We start from the raw sequence: 16,631 nt of genomic DNA on the forward strand, positions 1-16,631 counted from the left end.
GCAGAACCTCTGTTCAGTATATTTGGAGACCCTCGGCATCAGTAGCAGTATATTTGGAGACCCTCGCCACAGGCATCCGCAACAGTATTAAGCCCAGAAGATCAAGCTTTTTGTACAAGTGACGAAGCATCTGAAGCTTTTTGTATATTATCAGTCACTTTCATATCAGGACTCTCCTGATTTAGCTATAGTAGTTAATTGAATTCTTGCTATCTTGTTGAATTTAGCTGTAGTAATTCATGCCACTTACCTTTTGCAGTAATATGTTTTAACACTGTTGAGTTTACTGAATGAGCATAATGTTTCAGAAATCAAAGGGTTCTCTTGCTGTTGTACATACTACTAGTTTGCTGAATGAGTACACTGATGTGCGCACATTGCTGTCTTGAAAGGCTGAAACAAGCAGCTTACCGTGATACATGTGGCTCTTGTAGTCTTGTGATGAATTTGTGATTGTACAATGTTGGGACGGAGCTGTACAGTACATGTGCCTGACGGGTCTTTGCGGTCACATGCGGGCTGCCACATTGTCCGCTAATAATCATGCGACTTGAGGCGGGCAGCCGCGTTGGCCCGCTAAACTAGTTGGCTCCCGCTTTGGCGTCCGGCGGGCAGCCGCAACCCGCCCCGCTTGCACCCTGACCTTGGGGTGGGGAGGAGCTGCCCCTCTTCGGGAAGCCGGTGCGCGATGTCATTAGACAAGTATCCGGCCTTCCTCAGTTTTTTGATGTATCCCTCCGTGACGGAGGAGACCATCCACTTGCCTCCCGCTCCGGACATGGCTGGAGAAGGTTGAGGTGGGGAGTGCGGATTTGGGCGCTGGAGCTCGAGTGCGCGAAAATGGATAGGCAAAGGAGGAAGAAGGCATAGGTGAAAAGGTGGATCCTTATCCCCTTATATGGGTGGACGCAACTACGTGTCCCCACCAGCTTGGTAAAACTCGCTTATCTCCAAGCGCCATAATCAATGGCGCAGTTGGGTTACCCACGCCCGTATTGATGAGAATCCCAGAATAAGGGGACACGATCTCTGCTTTAACAAGACGTACCAAGGAAACCGCCTCGCGTGACACACTGAGGTGGGATAATAAAACGATTCGAATAAAGGCTTGGCCGTGGTGCGTCGCACTACGGAATACGTCAGCAGATTAGATTTGTGTAAATATTATTCTCTCTATGGCAATATGTGGAAACTTATTTTGTAGAGCCGGACACTATCTTTGTGTTCAAAATCTTCTATGAAGTACTTGGAGGAGGAACCCGCCTTGCAATGCCGAAGACAATCTGCGCGCCGGACTCGTCGTCATTGAAGCCTGGTTCAGGGGCTACTGAGGGAGTCCTGGATTAGGGGGTGTCCGGATGGCCGGACTATACCTTCAGCCGGACTCCTGAACTATGAAGATACAAGATTGAAGACTTCGTCCCGTGTCCGGAAGGGACTTTCCTTGGCGTGGAAGGCAAGCTTGGCGATACGGATATATAGGTCTCCTACCATTGTAACCGACTTTGTGTAACCCTAACCCTCTCCGGTGTCTATATAAACCGGAGGGTTTTAGTCCGTAGGACAACATACAGAACAACAATCATACCATAGGCTAGCTTCTAGGGTTTAGCCTCCCCGATCTCATGGTAGATCTACTCTTGTACTACCCATATCATCAATATTAATCAAGCAGGACGTAGGGTTTTACCTCCATCAAGAGGGCCCGAACCTGGGTAAAACTTTGTGTCCCTTGCCTCCTGTTACCATCCAGCCTAGACGCACAGCTCGGGACCCCCTATCCGAGATCCGCCGATTTTGACACCGACAAGCATCATCTTGTAAACCCAAAGATTATCAAAAGTCTCCTTCAGGTCTGTGACCAAGGTTTCCTCTTCCCTGGATTTCACCACTATATCATCCACATAGGCATGAACATTGCGCCCAATTTGATTGTGAAGACAATTCTACACACACCGCTAGTAAGTCGCCTGGGCACTCTTAAGCCCAAAAGGCATAGACACATAGCAGAAAGCCCCAAAAGGAGTTATAAAAGCTGTCTTCTCTTGATCCTTGACTGCCATCTTAATCAGATGATAACCGGAATAAGCATCTAAGAAACTCAACTATGCGCAACCCGCCGTAGCATCAATGATCTGATTAATACGGGGAAGAGCAAAAGGATCAGCCGGACAAGCCTTGTTCAAATCTATGTAATCCACACACATACGCCAGGTGCCATTCTTTTTGAGTACAAGCACCGGGTTAGCTAACCATTCTGGGTGAAAGACCTCCACAATGAACCCGGCTGCCAAGAGCCGGGTCACCTCTTCTCCGATGGCCTTGCGCCTTTCTTCATTGAACCACCGGAGAAACTGTCTGACATGTTTGAACTTTGGATTGATATTAAGAGTGTGCTCAGCGAGTTCCCTCGGGACACCCGGCATGTCTGAAGGCTTCCATGCAAAGATGTCCCGGTTCTCATGGATGAACTCGATGAGCGTGCTTTCCTATTTTGGATCCAAGTTTGCGCTGATGATGAACTGCTTAGATGAATCGCCAGGCACAAAGTCAACCATCTTAGTGTCATCAGATGATTTGAATTTTAACTCCGGCTCATGCCCTGTGGTTGGCTTTTTTAATGACGTCATGTCCGCCGGGTCAACGTGATCTTTGTAGAATTTCAACTCCTCTGTTGCAAAAACAGATTCAGCATAGGTAGCATCACCTTCTTCACATTCCAAGGCTATCTTCCAGCTCCCATGGACTGTAATGATGCCCTTGTGACCCGGCATCTTGAGCTGCAAATATACGTAACACGGCCGAGCCATGAACTTGGCATAAGCCGGCCGCCCAAACAGAGCATGATATGGGCTTTTGATCTTAACCACTTCAAAGGTTAATTTTTCTGCCCTGGAGTCATACTGATCCCTAAAGGCTACTTCCAGTTCGATCTTACCAACCGGGTGTGCCGACTTACCAGGTACCACACCATAAAAACAGTGTTAGATTGCTTATGATTTTTATCCGTCAATCCCATCCGACGGAACGTCTCATAGTAAAGGATGTTGATGCTGCTGCCTCCATCCATGAGTACCTTAGTAAACTTGTACCCACCAACCTGAGGTGCCACCACCAAAGCCAAGTGACCCAGATTATCAACCCGGGGCGGGTGATCCTCCCTGCTCCACACAATAGGCTGCTCTGACCAACGCAAATAATGTGGAATTGCCAGCTCAACGGCATTGACGGTCCTCTTATGGAGTTTCTGGTCCCTCTTGCATAAACTGGTAGTAAAGACATGATACTGTCCGCTACTCAATTGCTTCGGGTTGCTTTGATAGCCGGATTGCTGCTGCTGCTCATTCCATTGGCCATGTTGCTGATTATATCCTCCTTGGTGACCAGGATAACCCTGACCATGAAAACCTCCTCTGCTTGAACCGGCGCCCGGGCCCTGAAAGCCGCCTCCACCTGAGCCACTGCCTGGGCCGTGACCCCCATCAAATGCATTTGAATTTTTAAATGCCTTCATGATCGTGCAATCCTTCCACAAGTGGGTAGCTGGTTTCTCCCGGGTGCCGTGTTTTGGACAAGGTTCATTCAACAACTGCTCAAGGTTGGGGCCTGACTCGCCCGATCAAGGGGGTTGCCTGCCCTTGCGCCACTGATTACCACCCTGTGCATTAGTATTAGCAACAAACTCATCAGCCTTACGTTTATTACCTCCTTGATTCGCCGGGTTATGCTGGTGACTCTTGCCATTGCCGTTCTTCTTTCCCTTCGTTGCCTTTTCTTCATCAGACACCGGGTCCTTGGTGGTATCAGAATCGGCATATTTGACAAGAGATGCCATCATCGTCCCCATGTCATTACAGTCATGTTTAAGCCGCCCCAACTTCTGCTTCAGAGGTTCAAAGCGGCAATTTTTCTCCAACATCAAAACTGCTGAGCCGGCATCCATCTTATCAGATGAATGTATTATCTCCTTGACCCGGCGCACCCAATGGGTTGTATATTCTCCGTCCTCTTGCTTGCAATTGGCCAGGTCCACAATCGACATTGGCTGCTTACACGTGTCCTTAAAGTTCTGGATGAACCGTGCTTTCAACTCTGCCCATGAGCCGATAGAATTGGGTGGCAATCCCTTCAACCAGGTCCGAGCCGTTCCATCCAACATCATGGTGAAATACTTGGCCATTGCAGCATCACTGACCTCCAACAGCTCCATAGCCATCTCATAACTCTCAATCCAAGCCCCCGGCTGTAAGTCAGCCGTGTAATTAGGCACTTTACGAGGCCCCTTGAAATCCTTGGGCAACCGCTCATTGCGTATGGCTGGGACCAGCAAGGTACACCTCCGGTTCTTGTGGCCACTCCTGCCTCAACCGAGGTTGCTGGATAAGCCGGAAAAGGTTGGTGAGCCGCCTGTTCTGCTGCTATCTGAGCCACCCGTTCCACCTCTTGACGAATCCTCTCCTGATCCGCCAAGTTAAGGGCTCCAGCCTGTACCGACTCATGCCTGTATGGCCGGTTGTGGTGTTGAGCATTGCTTGACATCTCTGCGGACACCATGTGCCTACTGTAACTCGGGCTCCGGCTTGGGCGAGGAGTTGAAAGAATCCCGTCTTGACTGTAGGAGTATGCATCCTGTTGGGCCAAAGCTATCTGAAGCAGTTCTCTTACCCTCCGGGTTTCAATCGCTGCTGGCGAGTCACCTTCCATTGGGAGAGCCGCCAAACGAGCCGATGCTGCGATGAGATTTTTGTCGGGTGGTAGGTGCGACATATGCCAACGGGTGGCTTATCATTGTGGGAGCCAATAAGACGTCACCGGTGCCTGGAAACGGGATGAGGTGAAGACATGCACGCCGGCGAATCTTACCCAGCTTCGGGGCTCTCCGTGGAGATAACACCCCTACTGCTGCTCTACGGGGTCTCCGCATGATCACTAGATGAATAAGTAGCTCCATGATGCTCCTTGAGCTGTTTGGCGAGAGGAGGAAGAAGGGCAAGGCTTGCTGTCTTCTCCTCCCTACGTGGTGTCTAAAACTAGCAGGGATCGATCTCTTTTGCATGGATGCCCCAGGGGGTTTATATAGGCCTACCCCCGGGGGTACAATGGTAATCCGGCTGGGCGCGGGGCCCAGCCGTCTGTGTCTATGCTCTCCGGCTTCTGCGCCGGCTGCTGGGGCCCGCCGGGTTGTGGGTCCCGCTGGCTGCCGGCTCCTTGGTCGACAGGCAGGCCCCACTGTCCAGGGCCTTGTCGGCGGCTGGTTACTGTTGCTTAATCTTGGTGACGAGGGCTTCGCCGAGGTGGGCATGGCTACAGTGCCGCCGCCCGGCGGGCGATCGTTGTAGCCTCACCGCGTCTTGTCTCCTTAATGGGGCGTCTTCTTTGAGGGAGGTGGCAAGCCGGCTGTGGGGAGCCGGCTCTACCTTGGGCCGACTGGGGGAGGCCTGGCCGCCTTCGGGTGTCTCTCTGCCCGAAGGGGCCCACCGCCCGTGGGCCGCGCCGGCGGTCCGTCGTGGTTGACATCAGGGTCATCGTTGCAACAGTGCCGCGCCGGACGGGTCATGGCCACCCGTACGGCGCACTGTGCCAGGCGTGCTCCGGGATTCAGGGGTGGCAGGCTTCACTGTAGCCACGCCCCGTCACATCGCCGTTATGTGGATGCAGACTTCGAGGGTATGATCTTGACCGCTTTATGTGAGCCGGCTTCTTGGAGTCGGCCCTCTCGCGGCCGGCTTCTCGGAGCCGGCCCTCCCGCGGCGTTTCTTCATGAGGGCTGAAGTCGGGCCGCCTTCCGATAGCCGGCCTAGAGACAGCCGGCAAGGGAAAGGCGGCCCTGTGTCTTGGATTCTTGAGGGCCGAATCGGCTCGTAATTTTTACAGAAGGGCCAGGGGGAGCCGGCTAGGCTACCCATGGTTATTTACTCCGACAGTAGTCCCGAAGCTGATCGAGCATCGAGGCGGACAAAGGGACGAGAAGCTAGGTCAGCTTCCTATCCCGAGGGGCCGGCTTTTGCGTGTGCGCGCCGTCTTCGGAAAGCTCCGTTTCTTGTAGGCGGAAACGTGGGTCGCTCTGCGAGCTGACCCCGCGCCATTCCGCGGGCCACGTGGCGAGGAAGTCCTGCCAACGCACGCGCGCGACGGGACGCCGCCGCAGGCCCGGGCCCGCAACTTGCGGGCCTCGGTCCGAGCGCAGATCTTCTGTGGCCCACATGGACCGCTCGCCTCCCCGCGGCGGTTTTATTCTGCCATCAAGGCACAATAATCACGGGACGTGGGGGAGTGGGCATAGTTGATCCCCACGTTCCCCCACGCTGTGCCTCCTCGGCTCCGCCGCGCGGTCTATAAGTAGGAGGAGGAGGGGGAGCGGCAGAGGCTCGCGCGCTCTCCCTCACTCCGCCCCTTCTCGCCCCGCTTCTTCTTCTCTTCGCCACAGCAACTCTTCGCAGCGCCGTTCCGCCGTCGCTTCGTCTTGCTCCCCGCCACGGCAACCCTTTGCCGCGCCGTTTCGCCGTTGCTTCATCTTGCTCCCTGCCGCATTGCTCCCATGGCGTTGTTGAGCTCATGGGATGGCTCCAACATCCACGAGGACCACGTCGAGTTCCTCCGCCGGAAGCAGTGTCTGCCCGGTGAGAACCTAGTGCGGGTTCTTCAAGCACCGGCGAGGGAGATTTCGCCGGCACCGGAGGAGGGCGAGCGGGTGATCTTTCGCTTGCACTGCCTGCGCGGCTTCGGCCTCCCGGTGAGCGGATTCCTTCGAGCCTTCCTCGAATTCTACCACCTCCAGCCGCATCACCTCACGCCCAACGCGGTGATGCTGCTGTCGGCCTTCGTCACCCTGTGCGAGGGTTTTCTTGGAGTTCTCCCCACGCTCGAGCTCTGGGGGGAGTTCTTCCAAAGCAAGCTCGGCACCGTCGTCGCGGGTGTGCCCGCCCCCTGCGGAGCCTTCATTGCCATGAGGCGGGCGAGCGAGAACAATCCGTTCCCGTCCATTCCGCTGATCCAGTCGGTGAAGCTTTGGCAGAAGTCTTATTTTTATGTGAAGAACATCGCCCAGCAAGGCGACTACGTCAACCTGCCAGCTTACGTAGCCGGCCCGCCGGCTGGGAGGCAACCTTCGTGGAGCTACTGGGCCAGGTCGCTGTCTCAGGCCGGGAACGCAGCCGTCTCCCGGCTTTGGGTGATGATCCAGTCAGAGGGCCTGACCGGGGCCGACTTGGTGGCCGCCTTCATGGAGCGCCGGGTCCTTCCGCTCCAAGGCCGGCCTCACATGATCTGCCAGATGAGCGGCCGCTTCGACCCGTGCCGGCTGAGCACCAGGGAGATGCCTCACGCAGAGGTGTCTTACATGGTGAATTACATCTCCAACTGCAAGCTCGCCGAGGATTGGTGATACGGCAAGGAGCCGTATTCCTGCGCCAACCCTCCGCCTTCCGTAAGTTCTTTCTTCTTTTCTTCCTTTTTGTAGCCGGCCTCATGATAGCCGACTCTTGATCAATTGGTTTGCTTTTAGCAGAACCCTCTTCTTCCGCCGACAGCCGGGGCCGCGGGGGTAGAGCGCCTCCCCGACCGCATGGTGGACGACGCTGACGATCCGGACCTGGGAGCGGCCGCCATGGAAGACGCCATCATGGGGGAAGGCGACGAGGCCGGAGGCGCGGGACTCGGGGCCAGCTTCGAAGACTGGCCAGATGACGACGAGGTCGAAGTCGCCCCACACCGCCAGCCGGCGCCTGATCATCAAGGCGCGGGCTCGTCCGCCGTGCCGGCTGCCCGTGGCGGCGCGCAGAAGCCCCGGGCCGCATTGACCTTCTTCGGCAGCCGGCCGAAGAAATCCAAGGCTTCCACGGCGGTGACCAAGTGGGATGAGGCGGCCGCGAAGGCGGCCCGCTTCCACAAGGTGGTGAAGCAGCTGTAGGCGGTCTCTGCGTAAGTCGTTGAATGTCTTGTGTATATATTTTTTTTGTCTTTTTCGTCCGAAGCTCTTCTAAACCTTTCTTTTCTTGCCGGACAGGGCGCCGCTTTCTCTCGAGCGAGGTCCTGGCGGCTCCGTAGTCGGGCCCACTGGAGGGTCCTCAAGCTCCCGCCGCGTGGACCCCTGCGCCGACCTTAGGGAGGCCACGGAGCGGAACACGCGGGAGGCGCGGGAGGAGCGGGAGGCGGCAGAGCGAAGGACCGCCCAGGCGACGAAGGAGCAGGCCGACACGGCGGCCAAGGCTCGGGCGAAAGCGGCGGCCGCAGAGACGGAGGCGGAGGCCTCGCACAACCGGCCTCCGCTGCTCGTTGTTCCCCTCCGTGCCGTGGCCCCCCAACATTCCCGTGCCCACATTGGAGGAGGTCGACCAAGGTCCGCCGGTGATGCAGGGGCGGGAGGACCACGTGATCTTCGTGGAGGGGGTGTCGCAGACGGCGCCGACTGGAGCGAGCCAAAGTGGCCAATCAGCTGTGGCACCAGAGCAGCCGTCCAGGGGCGAGCCAGAAGCAGGGGCCGGCCTCGAGGTGCAGCCGGCATTGCACCGGCACGCAGGGGGTGGCCCCTCCGTGCCGGAACCGCACCGAGCAGCGGGCGCCAGCCAGACGGCGGAGGCCCTGGAGGCGGCCAGCGCCAGCACGTCCGAGTGGACTCCCAGCGGGGGGACGGGCGAGCTGAACGCGGTGACCCAGGAGGTCTGGAACCGGCTTCAAGCTCAGGCCGCCTCACTGCAGTGATACACTCAAGAGTTTCTCTCGACGCGGGCCGTCATCCGGGTGAGTCTTCTGGCCTTGGTTATTTTGTTCTTTTGGTTTCTTCTGTGGGGGCGCGTCAGCGCACCCACTGGGTGTAGTCCCCGAGTTCCGAGCCGGCTGCTGCGCAGGCGGCTTGGAACTTACTAGGTTCTGACAACTTAACTTATCCTTGCTTCCTGTATAATCTTTCAGGAGTATCACAACCTCCGTGCCACCGCCTTCAACTCCCAGGCTCAGGAGCTGGGCAGGAGAACCGAGGACCTGACCAGCAGCCGGAGTGCGTATTTGTTTTGTTCATCTCCTGTGGGGGCGCGTCAGCGCACCCACTGGGTGTAGTCCCCGAGATTCGGGCCGACTGCTGAGCAGCCGGGTCGGATCTTCCTTGACGACTTCACCTTATTAATTTCCTTTGTCTTCATGCTTACAGGAGCCAATGCCAACTTGAGGGAGCAGCTCAGCGGGGCCCAGGCCGCCCTTCATGCCAAGGAAGCCGAGTACAGCGCCTTGGTCCTGGAGCGTGACCGCCTGGTCAAGAAGTTGGCCGGCCAGGAGGAGAGGCATAAGGCGGTCCTGAAGAAGGCACAGGACAAAGAGGACGCCCTGAAGGCCGAGTTCGAGACCGAAGCGGCGGGCTGGGCTGAAGCGAAGCAGGCGCTGAGCGAGGGCTTCAGCCGTATCGAGGATCTGATCGACGGTAAGCCGCCTTCTTCACTCCCTGCTTGCCCTTTGATCCCTGATTTGTGTTCTGACTTGTGCTGCTTTTTGTTCTCTGTGCAGACTACTTTCCCGGCTACTCCGTCTTCGCCACCCAATCCATCGAGGCCCATCGCGAGGCACGCCGGCAGGCGGGGGCTGAAATCGTGCCGGACACAAGCCAGACGCTCGAGGAGCAGCTCTTGGCGGTCCAAGCCCGACTGCAGCCGGCTCACCGTATGCTCCGCCGCCTCCAGCGCGCTGGGGCGCAGGTGTTGGCCGCCCTCTGGCCAAGCGAGACGATTTCCCGCACCCTGAATCGGACTGCCGACTGGCTGGAGGTGGCGGTTGGCCGCTTCGAGGCCTGGAAGGCGTCGGCAGCCCAGCTTGGAGCTGGGCGGGCGCTGGAGTTCGTCCGAGCCTGGTATCCGGGGCTGAACCTGGACCAGCTGCGCACCTGGCGGCTGGAGGCCGACGAAGAGTTGGAGGAGGTGCGGCCGACTATCGCTCAACGTGCTTCGACGATCGCCGAGTGTACTGACATCAGCGTCTTCGCTCCTGAGATCAATGACGACGGCGTTGCCCAGCCGGAGGAGTGGTTCGGGCTGGACCCGGCAGCGGGTGAAGACTCGGCAGAGGTGATCGCCTCCAGCGATGAAGGCGAAGACGACGAAGGAGAGGAAGGCGAAGACGTTGAGCCGACTGGTGAAGCGGGCAGCCAGCCTAAGCCTGATCGTGCCTCCGGCAACAAGGCGCATGCTAGCGCGCCCTCTGCGGGAGGCGGTGATCATGCCGAGGTTCGCCAGCCGGCCACTCCTCCAGCCGGCACTGCTGTCTCCACCAACCTGCCCAACTCGCCAGTCGCTCCCTTGGCCTAGTCTGCCATCCTTGTTTTTTCCTGCTTGTTGCCTTTTGAACAACTTTATTAAACTTGCGCAGTTCCACCCACTGGGGGTGTATTCGAACTATGTTGAATGCTGGCCTTTTGAAGGTCTTTTATGTAAATATTATTGTGTGTTTGGTTTGCATTCATGTATGCTTTTTATCCTTAGGCTGTTTCCTTTGCCGCCTTCCCCTTCTGGGAAGGCAAGTACTCGAGCTTTCTTAGATTGGAGCGAGGTGAATGGAAGCCGGCCGGCCGGCTACTCTGGTAGCCGGTCGGCGGTGGGAGAAAACCGGCTTTTGTTATATTAGTCCGTTAGTCCCTAGCCGTTTTTCGTGTGGGCACCCGTTCCTGCCTTTAACTCTTGCCAGCCGGACAGCCGGTTCTTCGAACTGCGACTTTTGGCAAGAGAAGGCTTGGGAGCCGGCACACTATTTGTCTGACTGCGGGTAGGACTTCTAATATAACTCCAGGCGGCCAGTCCCCGGGCCGACTAGTCGAACCCGGTGCCGGACGGAAAAAGTGAATGCAATGACAAGGCCATAAGCATGATACTTTTCATTCATAGATAAAAGCTGGCAGTCCCCGAGCTCTCCTCGGGGGGTCTATTGTCTCGTACTTAGTACAAAAGTTAGCGTGATACATACTGCATTTCAACTGTAAAATCTTCGGAGGAGGTTGGCGTTCCATGGTCGTTCCGACTCCTTGCCGGAGTCGTCTCTCTTTCGTGCCTTCGGCTTCTACGCGTCGATCAGGTAGTAGGAGTCGTTGCCTAAGGCTCTGCTAATGACGAAGGGGCCCTCGCAAGGGGCGGAGAGCTTGTGCTGGCCGGCTGTTCGCTGGATCAGCCGGAGCACAAGATCGCCCTCTTGGAAGGATCTTGGCTTGACCTTCCGGCCCTGCTGATAGATGGCGGACCGCCTGAGGGCTAACAGCCGGCCTTCTTCCAGCAGGTCGATGCCGTCTTCTCGTGCTTCCTTGGCCTTGGCTTCCGTGTAGATGGTCACCCGAGGCGGGTTGAACTTGATGTCAGTTGGGATGACCGCCTCAGCACCATATACGAGAAAGAAAGGAGTGAAGCCGGTTGACTTGTTTGGTGTAGTGCGCAGACTCCAGAGGACAGCCGGCAGCTCATCGAGCCAACAGCCGGCGGAACGCTCCAGTGGTACGATCAGTCGGGGCTTGATGCCGGAAAGGATGAGGCCGTTGGCTCGCTCGACCTGGGCGTTTGACAGCGGGTGGGCAACGGACGCTAGGTCCAACCGGATGCCTTGCGTCACGCAGAAACGTGCCAAGGCTCCCTTGGCGAAATTTGTGCCATTGTCGATGATGATGCTGTGTGGTATGCCGTACCGAGTTGTTATATTTGCGATAAATGTCACGGCAGTCGGCCCATTCAGCTTCTTGATCGGCTTTGCCTCAATCCATTTGGTGAATTTGTCCACGGTGACAAGCAGATGTGTCATGCCGCCGCGCGCCGTTTTGAATGGGCCCACCATGTCCAGTCCCCAAACGGTGAAGGGCCAAGTGAGGGGAATGGTCTTGAGTGCTGAAGCCGGCATGTGTTGCTTGGAGCTGAAGAGTTGGCACCCTTTGTAATGTTTAACTAACTCCTTGGCGTCATCCAAAGCAGTCGGCCAAAAGAAACCATGGCGGAAGGCTTTGGCGACGAGTGATCTTGAGGCCGCATGGTGGCCGCACTCTCCTTGGTGGATGTCTCTGAGGATTGCAATGCCCTTCTCTTGCTCGACGCATCGCTGGAGGACCCCAGTGACACTGCGCTTGATGAGTTCTCTGTTGATGATTGTGTTTGCTCCGGCTCGGCGTTGGACTTGTCTTGCCTCTACTTCGTCAGCCGACAGATCTTGGTTTATTAGGAAGTTGAGGATGGATTGAGCCCATGATGGAGCTGCGACCTCTTCTATTGCCAAAACGGCTACTGCTACCAGGGCAGGCGGGCTGGGCGGTGAAATGCTTGAGTCGGCCACCGCCTGCTGTGTTGGTGTAGTCTCCGGGCCGACTACCGTAGTCCCCGAGCCGGGTGTGGCAGTCCCCAGGTCGGGCGTAACTACGGAAGTCCCCGAGCCGCCTGCTGATGCCCCCTGGCTGAGTATCGAAGTCCCCGGGTCGCCTGCTTGGTTCTTCGAGCCGGGCCCGGCCGCGTCGGGGTCAGGCGGCACGAAGATGGAATCGGACTCTAGAGACGGCTTGATAGACGGCTTGAGGAGGCGTTGTAGAGAGACACCGGTTGGTATTGCTTGCCGAGTGGAGCCTATTCGAGCCAGGGCATCAGCTGGCTCGTTGTCGGCTCGTGGTACATGGAGGAACTCGCATCCTTTAAAATACCCACTGATCTGTTGAACGAGGAAGCGATAGCTTGCCATATTTGCGTCCTTGGCATCCCAGTCGCCGGATGATTGCTGGACCACCAAGTCCGAGTCGCCATAACATAGGATCCGGCGAATGCCGAGTTCTTTGGCAAGCCGGAGCCAGTGTATGAGCGCCTCGTACTCGGCCATGTTGTTGGAGGCGGCAAAGTGAATTTGCAGTGTGTATCTGAGCTTGTCCCCTTTGGGAGAGGTGAGGATGACGCCGGCTCCCAAGCCGGTGCGCATCTTGGACCCATCGAAATGCATGCGCCAATGAGTGGAGTCGGGAGCCGGCGGTAGGTACTGGGTCTCGGCCCAGTCGACGAGGAAGTCGGCCAATGCTTGGGACTTGATGGCGGTGCGAGGCTGGTAGAAGATCGTGTAGGGGTCCAGCTCGATGGCCCATTTCGCCACCCGGCCGGATGCATCCCGGCTGCCTATGATCTCGGCCAGCGGGGCGGTGCATACAACCGTGATGGGATGCTCTTGGAAGTAGGGCTTCAGCTTCTTGGCGGCGAAGTACACGCCGTAGCACATCTTCTGGTAGTGCGGGTAGTTCTGCTTCGAGGTAGATAGCACCTCGCTCAAATAGTACACCGGCCTCTGGACCGGCTGGGCTCGGCCTTCTTCTGGGCGCTGGACTATGATGACGGTGCTGACCACCCGGCTGGTTGCGGCGATGTAGAGGAGCATGGGCTCTTTCTCAGTCGGCGCCGCCAGGACAGGCAGCGTGGCCAGCATCTTCTTCAGCTCGTGAAAAGCTTGGTCGGCTTGGTCATTCCACTCGAAGTGGTTGGTCTTCTTCATGAGGCGGTAGAGGGGAAGAGCTTTCTCTCCGAGCCGGCTGATGAAGCGGTTCAGGGAGGCCAAGCATCCGGTAAACTTCTGGACGTCTCGAAGTTTGGTGGGAATCGCCATTCTCTCAATGGCCTTGATCTCTACTGGGTTGCATTCGATGCTGCGTTCGGAGACCAGGAAGCCTAGGAGCTGGCCGGCTGGCACTCCGAACACGCATTTCTCGGGGTTAAGCTTGATTTGGAACCGGCGTAGGTTCTCAAATGTTTCCTTGAGGTCTTCCAGCAAGGTGCCGCGCTTCTCCGTCTTCACCACAATGTCGTCTACGTAGACGTGGGCATTTCTGCCGAGTTGCTTGAGGAGGCACTTCTGCATGCAACTCTGAAAAGTGGCACCGGCATTTCTCAAGCCGAATGTCATAGTCAGGTAGTAGAAGGCTCCGAATGGCATGATGAAGGCGGTCTTCAGGCGGTCTGCCGGATCTAACTTTATCTGGTGATACCCTGAGTAAGCATCCAAGAAACTCAACAGCTCGCATCCGGCCGTGGAGTCTATCACTTGGTCAATCCTTGGCAGGGCAAAGGGATCTTTGGGGCAGGCCTTGTTGAGGCTTGTGTAGTCTATACACATGCGCCACTTGTTGTTCTTCTATAGCACGAGGACCGGGTTAGCGAGCCACTCTGGAAAGAAAACTTCCATAATAAATCCGGCTGCCAGAAGCCGGGCTATCTCCTCTCCCACAATCCTGCATTTCTCCTCCGACAGTCGGCGAAGGGGTTGTTTAACCGGCTTTGCGTCTTCTCAGACGTGTAGTTTGTGCTCAGCGAATTCCTTCGAAACACCCGGCATGTCCTTGGGGGACCATGCAAAGATGTCCCGATTCTCACGGAGGAAATCGGCGAGCTCGCCTTCCTATTTGCTGTTTAGGTTTGCCCCGATGACGGCAAACCTCTCTGGGTGCTCGGGGTCAAGAGGTATCTTCTTCGTCTCCTTGGCCGGCTGGAAAGATCCTTGAGCATCATGCTCCTTGGGATCGGGGGACAAGGCCGACTGCTTGCCGGCCATGGCCACGACTCGGTCCATCATCTTATTTTCTTCGGCAATCACAAGGGACTCGGCCAGCCGGCTGCTGGCCGCTGCGCACTCAGAGGACTTCTTGTAATCGCCGGCTACGGTGATGACGCCTTTGGTGCTTGGTATCTTCATCTTGAGGTATGCATAGTGGGGAACTGCCATGAACCTGGCCAAGGCAGGTCGGCCAAGCAATGCATGGTAGGGGCTCTCCAGGTCCACCACTTCAAACCAGATCGCCTCCCGGCGGAAATGCTCCTTGTCCCCAAAAAGTACATCAATCTTGATCTTGCCAATGGGGGCGCAGGACAAGCCGGGTACGATGCCATGGAACACAGTCCGAGTAGGCATGAGTTGCTTCGTCTTGACATTCAGCTTCTCCATGGTGTCACGGTACAGGATGTTGATGCTGCTCCCGCCGTCTATCAACACGCGGGAGAAACGGGCAGCGCGTCTATCCGTTGCAAGGGTGGCATCCAAAACCAACGCATAAGAGTTGGGAGACGGCATCACCTCTGGGTGGTCGGTCCGGCTCCAGCTGATAGGTTTTTCTGACCAGTGCATGTGCTCGGCGGGGTTGGCAGCAACCATGCTGACTTCTTGGTGCCCTCAATGTTTGCTGCGCCGGTCTTCGGGCTGGCTCGTAAAGATGACATAGGCGGCATGCTCGTCGGGGAACTGATCGTGCACGGCTCCGACTGTGGGCCGAGCGGCCAGCGACTGCGGAGCCGGAGGCGGCGGACCAGAAGGCGGAGGCGGTGCGAGCCCTTTGCCTTTGGAGATTCGGGTGAGCCAGTGGCACTTCCGGGTCGTGTGGTTGGACGGCTTTGCGCTGCTGTGGAACTTGCACAGGGCGTCGAGAGTCTGTTCGTAGGAGAAGGCCGGCTGCCAAGCCGGCTTGCCGCCCCTCTGCTTCTTGGGTGCGGGCCGCGCTTCGGGCTGCTCATCTTCGACTGTGGCCACCTGCCGACTGGTGGAGGGCGGCACGGGGCCCTTGCGCTTGTGGTCGTTCTAGTGTGGGCGTCGGCTGGAGTCCCCAGCCGGCGTCTTGGGCGCCGGGTTGAGTACCTTTCCGGACGCGTCTACCCGGAGTTCGGTCTTCATCGAGGAGTCGGTGGTGGCGTACTTGTCCGCTATGACCAGAAGCTCGTCGAGGGTAGTCGGCTCGTCGCAGAGGAGCTTGTGCTTGAGGAGGGTGCCTTTTCGGCACCCGGCAGTGAAGTATTCTATGGCTTGCACCTCGTGCACCCCTTCGCAAGAGTTGCGGAGCTCGGCCCAACGTGTGAGGTAGTCGCGAGTGGACTCGGCGGGGCCTTGTACGCACAAGGAGAGCTGTCTGGGCTTGGGAGCCCGCTTGTAGGTGCTGGTGAAGTTGCGGACGAAGGCTTCTGTGAAGTCTAGCCAGCTATTGATGCTGTATGGCTTGAGGCTGTTGAGCCAGGCCCGCGCCGTGCCCTACAGCATGAGGGGCACGTACTTCACGGCAAAGCGCCTGTTGCCCTTGGCTATGCTAACCGCCGTGGAATAGTCGATCAACCAATCTTCCGGCTTCACGGAACCGTTGTACTTGGGCGTGTCTCTTGGGAGCGAGAACCCTTTGGGGAAGGGCTCGTCGCGGATGCGGGGGCCGAAGCAAGGCGGGGCGACATCGTCTTCTTCTTCTAGTGCCAGGGATCGCACCAGGCGGTCGATCCGATGGCGGGCGTCATTCTCGCCGAGTCCTTCGCGGCGACCTAGCCGGCCGTTGAGAGTCGGATGCGCAACAGGTGGCAGGGTGGGATATCTCTCTCCACGGGGCCGGGGCGGAGGCGGGTTGCCCTGTAAGTGCATCTAGTGCCACCCCTAGTTGGTTTTGGAGTATTGACGACAAACCTAGTTGAGGGACTAATGTGTTTGTGAGAATTGCAGGATAACACAGGTAGAAGTCCATCATGATTCGGTTTTACTACCAGAGATGACCCCTAAAAATATATGAAGACATTGAAGTCAAAGGTGGTATATGAAGATATTCACATTGAAGACTATGACAAGAGAAGACACGATATGAAGCCTATGGAGCTCGAAGACTTAGATCTCTTGTAGGTCTTTTTCTTTTGTGTTGA

The sequence above is a fragment of the Triticum dicoccoides genome, chromosome 2A, assembly GCF_002162155.2.
Source record: "Triticum dicoccoides isolate Atlit2015 ecotype Zavitan chromosome 2A, WEW_v2.0, whole genome shotgun sequence".
Classification (NCBI taxonomy): domain Eukaryota; kingdom Viridiplantae; phylum Streptophyta; class Magnoliopsida; order Poales; family Poaceae; genus Triticum; species Triticum dicoccoides.